Below are 8,524 nucleotides of genomic sequence, written 5' to 3' on the forward strand. Positions count from 1 at the left end.
GTTTGCTAATCACTCTGCTCATCCTGTATTGATAACCCTAAAAAGGCAGCAGGGATATGAGCTAGCAGTTAGACTTCTTTTGACCAAGATTGATTTTGGCAAATTTTGAGAATGGTTGATCATTGATTGAACTGACATGGATGTAACATAGATGGTAAATTATGTAATTAATTCTGATGCCTAAAGCCAACATGACTACTCATATGCAGTATTCATACGTATGACTTGTTCACATGTTCCTTTTCTTCTACAGCACGGTGAAGATCACTTGATGTTACATTTGCTTTCTTAGAGAACACAGAAGCCAAATAGGAATTTCAAAGTTCAGTCTTCTCAACATCATTATTGACCACTTTACCCTTTTCATCTTTTAAAAATCCTATAGCATCTTTGACTTTTCTTTAACTTTTGACTTACTTCCAAAATCCTTTCTTATTGCTTTTGGTCTCTCTTGCAAGCTTCAATTCATTACTGGCTTTAGCTGTTCTAACGCTAGCCCAGCTTTCCCTGCAGACAGCATTATTGTAACATACCTGGCGTCGTCCTTGCATAGTGGTCCATCTCCCACTGTGCAAGAGCGCGCACTTGATCTCCAGTCCAGTTTGCTAGCCTGGCTTCCCTCCATGCTGTCTGTTTGCCTCTGTGTGCTGCTGCTTAAGGGCGGCGCCCGATCACTTCCTGCTTTTTGTACCTGCTGCAGGCACACCCCTTGTGCGTCCTCAGCCTATTGCTGTCTGTCACCTGGTATTTAAACTAGCTGCTCTAATTAACCCATGCCTGAGCATCTTGCCCTGTCAGTTGGCTTTTTGTCTCTGACATGCCAGGTCCTGTGTATGTTACCTGTCTTGCAGTATCTGTTTCCGTGTCTGTACTGTGTCCTACCTGTGTACTCTAATCTGCAGTCTGTACACGCTCTCTAGCCTGTTGTCTTCTGCCTATCCTGGAGGCTGTATTTCCAGGCTTGTGTGAACTCGCTCCTAGCCTGTTCGTTCATACCTAGTCCCGCTCATGTATCTTGCTGCTGTGTCTGTTCTTGTCTGTATACTCTCCTAGCCCCTTTCCTATTTTTTCTCTATGTCCGTACCTTCCCTTTTTCTGCAGAGTCTGAACTCGTACCTAACTCCTGCTCGTTGTCACTGTACTTCCGTTTGTGAGTTTGTGGTCCACTCGCTACTTCTCTGCAAGTACCCTGTGGGTATCTGGTTCTGCCTTTTCCGTCTAGTCTGTTCCGTGTGAACAGAGCCCTGTCCCCTCCGCGTCTGCGGTTTTCGCTTTGCTCAGCTCTGTCCACCCCGTCTGCGGTTTTCGCTTTGCTCAGCTCTGTCCACCGCGTCTGCGGTTTTTGCTTTGCTCAGCTCTGTCCACCGCGTCTGCGGTTTTCGCTTTGCTCAGCTCTGTCCACCGCGTCTGCGGTTTTCGCTTTGCTCAGCTCTGTCCACCGCGTCTGCGGTTTTCGCTTTGCTCAGCTCTGTCCACCGCGTCTGCGGCTTTCGCTTTGCTCAGCTCTGTCCACCGCGTCTGCGGTTTTCGCTTTGCTCAGCTCTGTCCACCGCGTCTGCGGTTTTCGCTTTGCTCAGCTCTGTCCACCGCGTCTGCGGTTTTCGCTTTGCTCAGCTCTGTGCACCACGTCTGCGGTTTTCGCTTTGCTCAGCTCTGTCCACCGCGTCTGCGGTTTTCGCTTTGCTCAACTCTGTCCACCGCGTCTGCGGTTTTCTCTTTGCTCAGCCCTATCCACCGCGTCTGCGGTTTCTAAATTGTCTCCCAGTCTGTACTGGACCCTACCCAGCCTGCGCTCTAGTCTGCCTGTTCCTGTTTTCCCCGGTGTGGGTCAACAGCCGTGTCCGGAGTCTGACCTGGAGTAGACCCTGGTTCCTCTGCTCGGTTCCTCCCTGGTGCACTGGCGTCGTATGCCGTCGTGCGACCTTGGTCGGATCGGGCAGATACTTAGTTACGCCCCTCCAGGCACTCTCTGGTTCATGGCACAGTGGAATCACTACATTAACACGCACACGCCAGTCAGTCCGGGCGTGTGCATTACAACATGCTCAGGCCATGGTTCCCGTTGAGCCCCACGGCCTTCGCTCTTTGAGACGTTTTTCAGCGAATACGTGCATTAAAAATAAATAATTTTTTTTTTTTCTCTAGCTGAGTTCCAGGCGAATTACGCACCCGTCCAGATGGATTTATCAGCTCTCGTTCCTGCGGATCCGCCACAGTACTATGGGGATCCAAGACAGAGTCGTGCATTTGTGGAGCAATGCATGCTACACTTCAAGTTCTACCCTCTTTGTTTTCCCACTGATGGGGTTAAGGTGGGATTCATTATGTCTAACCTAGCGGGAGATGCCTTGGAATGGATCAATCCCCTATGGGACGCACAGGATCCTATCGTCCTGGACATAATGGCCTTCCTGGTGGCCTTTCTAATGGTCTTCGATGATCCTAACCAGGAGGCTCCTGCTGAAGCTTCACTTCCCAATATCCCGGAGCAGCCCCGATGGGTAATGTGTGTGGTTAGCGCAATAGTCCTCCAGCCTAATGAGACTACTGCCCACCCAGAATCCTCACAGGGTGACTACGCTCTCCGGAATACTTCTCCCAACCTCGACAGGCAGTCCAGACGTGCTAGACGTAGAGGCAAGCCGTCACGTCAGGGTCTGTCCTCCCTGAGACCTCCTGACCCCAACCTTGAAGTCCCTACTGAAGCTTCATCTCCCTGTATCCCGGAGAAGCCCCAACGGGTAATGTGCATGGGTAGTGCACCAGTTTTCCTGCCCGAAGAGACTACTGCCCATCCAGACTCCACACAGGAGAACTTCCTGCACCCGGCATCAGATACTTCACCCACTTTAACAAGTGTGCATGTCCTAGGATGCTCCAAAGCTGTGATTACCTCTGAGTCTGTGCACCTCTCCTACCTGGCGGAGGACCCCCTGTTGCCTCCTGAATCCTCCGGGATACCACTCGATGACAAATGGAGAGAGACTTCTCTACACCCGGTACTCGATACTTTGTCCGCTCCGTCCTGTGAGCCAGACAATGGGTACCCTAAAGTGGTAGTTACCCCTGAGTCTCTACACCCCTCCGACCAGGCGGAGGACCTCCAGTTGTCTCCAGAACCCTTCGGGGTGCTACCTGGTAGTGAAAGGACAGAAACTCTCCTATACTCTGTACCTGATACCTCGCTCGCTTCGTCCAGTGAGTCCGACCTAGTGTACTCTGAAGCAGAGGTTACCCATGAGTCTCTACACCCCTCTGACCAGGCAGAGGACCTCCAGTTGTCTCCTGAACCCTTCGGGGTGCTACCTGATAGCGAATGGACAGAGACTCTCCTATACTCGGTACCTGATACCTCGGCTGCTTATTCCAGTGAGTCTGAACAAGTGTATTCCGAAGCAGAGGTTATCCCCGAGTCTCTACACCCCTCCGACCAGGCAGAGGACCTCCAGTTGTCTCCTGAGCCCTTCGGGGTGCTACCTGATAGCGAATGGACAGAGACTCTCCTATACTCGGTACCTGATACCTCGCCCGCTTCTTCCAGTGAGTCCGACCTAGTGTACTCCGAAGCAGAGGTTATCCCCGAGTCTCTACACCCCTCCGACTAGGCGGAGGACCTCCAGTTGTCTCCTGAACGCTTCGGGGTGCTACCTGATAGCGAATGGACAGAGACTCTTCTATACTCGGTACCTGATATCTCGCCCGCTTCTTCCAGTGAGTCCGATCTAGTGTACTCCGAAGCAGAGGTTACCCCCGAGTCTCTGCACTCTTCCAACCTGGCGGAGGACCCCCAGTTGTTTCCTGAATCCTCCGGGGTACCACCTGATATCAAAGAGACAGTGACTTTTCAACAACTTGTACCTGATACCTCGCCCATTTCATTCTGTGAGCTTGACAAGATGTACCCCGAAGCAGAGGTTACCCCTGAGACTCTGCACCCCTCCAACCCGTCGGAGGGCTTCCAGTTGTATCCTGAACCCTCTGGGGTGCTACCTGATAATAAGTGGAGAGAGACTTCCTTGTGTGCTATTCCTGGTACTCCACCCGTTTCGTCTGTTGCTGAGGATGGCTGGATAGGAGGTAGCATCCTAGCTACCCAGAGGAGACCAGTTTTTCCGGTGGACAGTGGAAGTGATGTCCTTGATGTAAAGGATTGGCCCTCGAATTCCCTGCGGAACATTCTGGCAGGCCTGAAGAAGAGGGGGCTTAAGGAGGGGGTACTGTAACATACCTGACGGCGTCCTTGCATAGTGGTCCATCTCCCACTGTGCAAGAGCGCGCACTTGATCTCCAGTCCAGTTTGCTAGCCTGGCTTCCCTCCATGCTGTCTGTTTGCCTCTGTGTGCTGCTGCTTAAGGGCGGCACCCGATCACTTCCTGCTTTTTGTACCTGCTGCAGGCACACCCCTTGTGCGTCCTCAGCCTATTGCTGTCTGTCACCTGGTATTTAAACTAGCTGCTCTAATTAACCCATGCCTGAGCATCTTGCCCTGTCAATTGGCTTTTGTCTCTGACATGCCAGGTCCTGTGTATGTTACCTGTCTTGCAGTATCTGTTTCCGTGTCTGTACTGTGTCCTATCTGTGTATTCTAATCTGCAGTCTGTACACGCTCCCTAGCCTGTTGTCTTCTGCCTATCCTGGAGGCTGTATTTTCAGGCTTGTGTTAACTCGCTCCTAGGCTGTTTGTTCATACCTAGTCCCGCTCCTGTATCTTGCTGCTGTGTCTGTTCTTGTCTGTATACTCTCCTAGCCCCTTTCCTATTTTTTCTCTATGTCCGTACCTTCCATTTTTCTGCAGAGTCTGAACTCGTACCTAACTCCTGCTCGTTGTCACTGTACTTCCGTTTATGAGTTTGTGGTCCACTCGCTACTTCTCTGCAAGTACCCTGTGGGTATCTGGTTCTGCCTTCTCCTTCTAGTCTGTTCCGTGTGAACAGAGCCCTGTCCCCTCCGCGTCTGCGGTTTTTGCTTTGCTCAGCTCTGTCCACCGCGTCTGCGGTTTTCGCTTTGCTCAGCTCTGTCCACCGCGTCTGCGGCTTTCGCTTTGCTCAGCTCTGTCCACCGCATTTGCGGTTTTCGCTTTGCTCAGCTCTGTCCACCGCGTCTGCGGTTTTCGCTTTGCTCAGCTCTGTCTACCGCGTCTGCGGTTTTCGCTTTGCTCAGCTCTGTCCACCGCGTCTGCGGTTTTCGCTTTGCTCAGCTCTGTCCACCGCGTCTGCGGTTTTCGCTTTGCTCAGCTCTGTCCACCGCGTCTGCGGTTTTCGCTTTGCTCAGCTCTGTCCACCGCATCTGCGGTTTTCGCTTTCCTCAGCTCTGTCCACCGCGTCTGCGGTTTTCGCTTTGCTCAGCTCTGTCCACCGCATCTGCGGTTTTCGCTTTGCTCAGCTCTGTCCACCGCGTCTGCGGTTTTCGCTTTGCTCAGCTCTGTCCACCGCGTCTGCGGTTTTCGCTTTGCTCAGCTCTGTCCACCGCGTCTGCGGTTTTCGCTTTGCTCAGCTCTGTCCACCGTATCTGCGGTTTTCGCTTTGCTCAGCTCTGTCCACCGCATCTGCGGTTTTCGCTTTGCTCAGCTCTGTCCACCGCGTCTGCGGTTTTCGCTTTGCTCAGCTCTGTCAACCGCGTCTGCGGATTTCGCTTTGCTCAGCCCTATCCACCGCGTCTGTGGTTTTGAAATTGTCTCCCAGTCTGTACTGGACCCTACCCAGCCTGTGCTCTAGTCTGCCTGTTCCTGTATTCCCCGGTGTGGGTTAACAGCCGTGTCCGGAGTCTGACCTGGAGTAGACCCTGGTTCCTCTGCTCGGTTCCTCCCTGGTGCACTGGCGTCGTATGCCGTCGTGCAACCTTGGTCGGACCGGGCAGATACAGTACAGACCAAAAGTTTGGACGCACCTTCTCATTTAAAGATTTTTCGGTATTTTCATGACTATGAAAATTGTACATTCACACTGAAGGCATCAAAACTATGAATTAACACAAGTGGAATTATATACTTAACAAAAAAGTGTGAAACAACTGAAAATATGTCTTATATTCTAGGTTCTTCACAGTAGCCACCTTTTGCTTTGATGACTGCTTTGCACACTCTTGGCATTCTCTTGATGAGCTTCAAGAGGTAGTCACCGGATATGGTCTTCCAACAATCTTGAAGGAGTTCCCAGAGATGCTTAGCACTTGTTGGCCCTTTTGCCTTCACTCTGCGGTCCAGCTCACCCTAAACCATCTGGATTGGGTTCAGGTCTGGTGACTGTGGAGGCCAGGTCATCTGGCGTAGCACCCCATCACTCTCCTTTTTGGTCAAATAGCCCTTACACAGCCTGGAGGTGTGCTTGGGGTCATTGTCCTGTTGAAAAATAAATGATGGTCCAACTAAACGCAAACCGGATGGAATAGCATGCCGCTGCAAGATGCTGTGGTAGCCATGCTGGGTCAGTATGCCTTCAATTTTGAATAAATCCCCAACAGTGTCACCAGCAAAGCACCCCCACACCATCACACCTCCTCCTCCATGCTTCACGGTGGGAACCAGGCATGTAGACTCCATCCGTTCACCTTTTCTGCGTCGCACAAAGACACGGTGGTTGGAACCAAAGATCTCAAATTTGGACTCATCAGACCAAAGCACAGATTTCCACTGGTCTAATGTCCATTCCTTGTGTTCTTTAGCCCAAACAAGTCTCTTCTGCTTGTTGCTTGTCCTTAGCAGTGGTTTCCTAGCAGCTATTTTACCATGAAGGCCTGCTGCACAAAGTCTCCTCTTAACAGTTGTTGTAGAGATGTGTCTGCTGCTAGAACTCTGTGTGGCATTGACCTGGTCTCTAATCTGCGCTGCTGTCAACCTGTGATTTCTGAGGCTGATGACTCAGATAAACTTATCCTCAGAAGCAGAGGTGACTCTTGGTCTTCCTTTTCTGGGGCGGTCCTCATGTGAGACAATTTCTTTGTAGCGCTTGATGGTGTTTGAAACTGCACTTGGCGACACTTTCAAAGTTTTCCCAATTTTTTCGCACTGACTGACCTTCATTTCTTAAAGTAATGATGGCCACTCGGTTTTCTTTACTTAGCTGCTTTTTTCTTGCCATAATACAAATTCTAACAGTCTATTCAGTAGGACTATCAGCTGTGTATCCACCAGACTTCTGCACAACACAACTGATGGTCCCAACCCCATTTATAAGGCAAGAAATCCCACTTATTATACCTCACAGGTCACACCTGTGAAGTGAAAACCATTTCCGGTGACTACCTCTTGAAGTTCATCAAGAGAATGCCAAGAATGTGCAAAGCAGTCATCAAAGCAAAAGGTGGCTACTTTGAAGAACCTAGAATATAAGACATATTTTCAGTTGTTTCACACTTTTTTGTTAAGTATATAATTCCACATGTGTTAATTCATAGTTTTGATGCCTTCAGTATGAATGTACAAATTTCATAGTCATGAAAATACCGAAAAATCTTTAAATGAGAAGGTGTGTCCAAACTTTTGGTCTATACTGTACTTAGTTACGCCCCTCCAGGCACTCTCCGGTTCATGGCACAGTGGAATCACTACATTAACACGCACACGCCAGTCAGTCCAGGCGTGTGCATTACAGCTATATTCTTCTTTAGATATGAACCCTTCTTTCCATCTGATATTCATTTCTTTGTTCCTTTTTAGCAAGCTTTTGAGTTCAGTATTCAGCCATCCTGGTCTCCATAAATGCTATCCATTCTTCTTTCTTTTCGGGATTGTTTCTGATTGTGCAGTGAGAATTAAATTTAGCAAAATCTCCCATCCTTCCTGGACATTTCTTTCCTTTAGAACATCCTACCTTTCCTTCCTTTTTACTGAGTCCATTAAAAACTGTCTTTCTACAGTCCAATCTTAAAATCTCAGTTTTCGCAGGTTTTCCTCCTTTTGTAGTTCAAAATTGTAGGATAGCATGATCGCTGCCTTCTAAATTCTCAACCCCCTTTACTTCCTCAACTGTTTCCATATTTTTGGTAAAAATTAGAACCAAATAAATAATGGCAGCAGTGTGATTTGAACCCACGCCTCCAGAGAGACAGAAGCCTTAATCCAGCGAGTTAGACCGCTCGGCCATACTTCCTCATACGGATGTTCAATCTTATTTAAATCAGAAATTTGCTAATGATATAAGTTGCGGAAAACATTGTATAACTAATTAGACAAAATACAAATGTTATTATGCATGAGCAACATAGTTATCAGGGATTTGTTTGTACATTGACTCTGGGGCACCATTTTACAAAACATATGACTTGTATCCAGATATTTAACTAATCTTTCCTCTGTTGTCTCATCCGCTAATTTTTAGATATCACTGAATTAGGTGGTATAGATTACTTGCTATGATCTCCCATATACAGGACACTCAAACATGAAGGATTCCTACACCCCTGCCTGTACGTAACAGATAATCAGAAGCATCAGCAAGGAAGACATTATACAGCAGTGCAGAGCAGTGTAGCTATGAATCCATCACTAGGGTGACTTACTGGAAAGCAGCAGAAGCAGCATGGCTCT

Source organism: Phyllobates terribilis, unplaced genomic scaffold, assembly GCF_046119375.1.
Source record: "Phyllobates terribilis strain yellow unplaced genomic scaffold, ASM4611937v1 Scaffold_11__3_contigs__length_659146591, whole genome shotgun sequence".
NCBI classification, from domain to species: Eukaryota; Metazoa; Chordata; class Amphibia; order Anura; family Dendrobatidae; genus Phyllobates; species Phyllobates terribilis.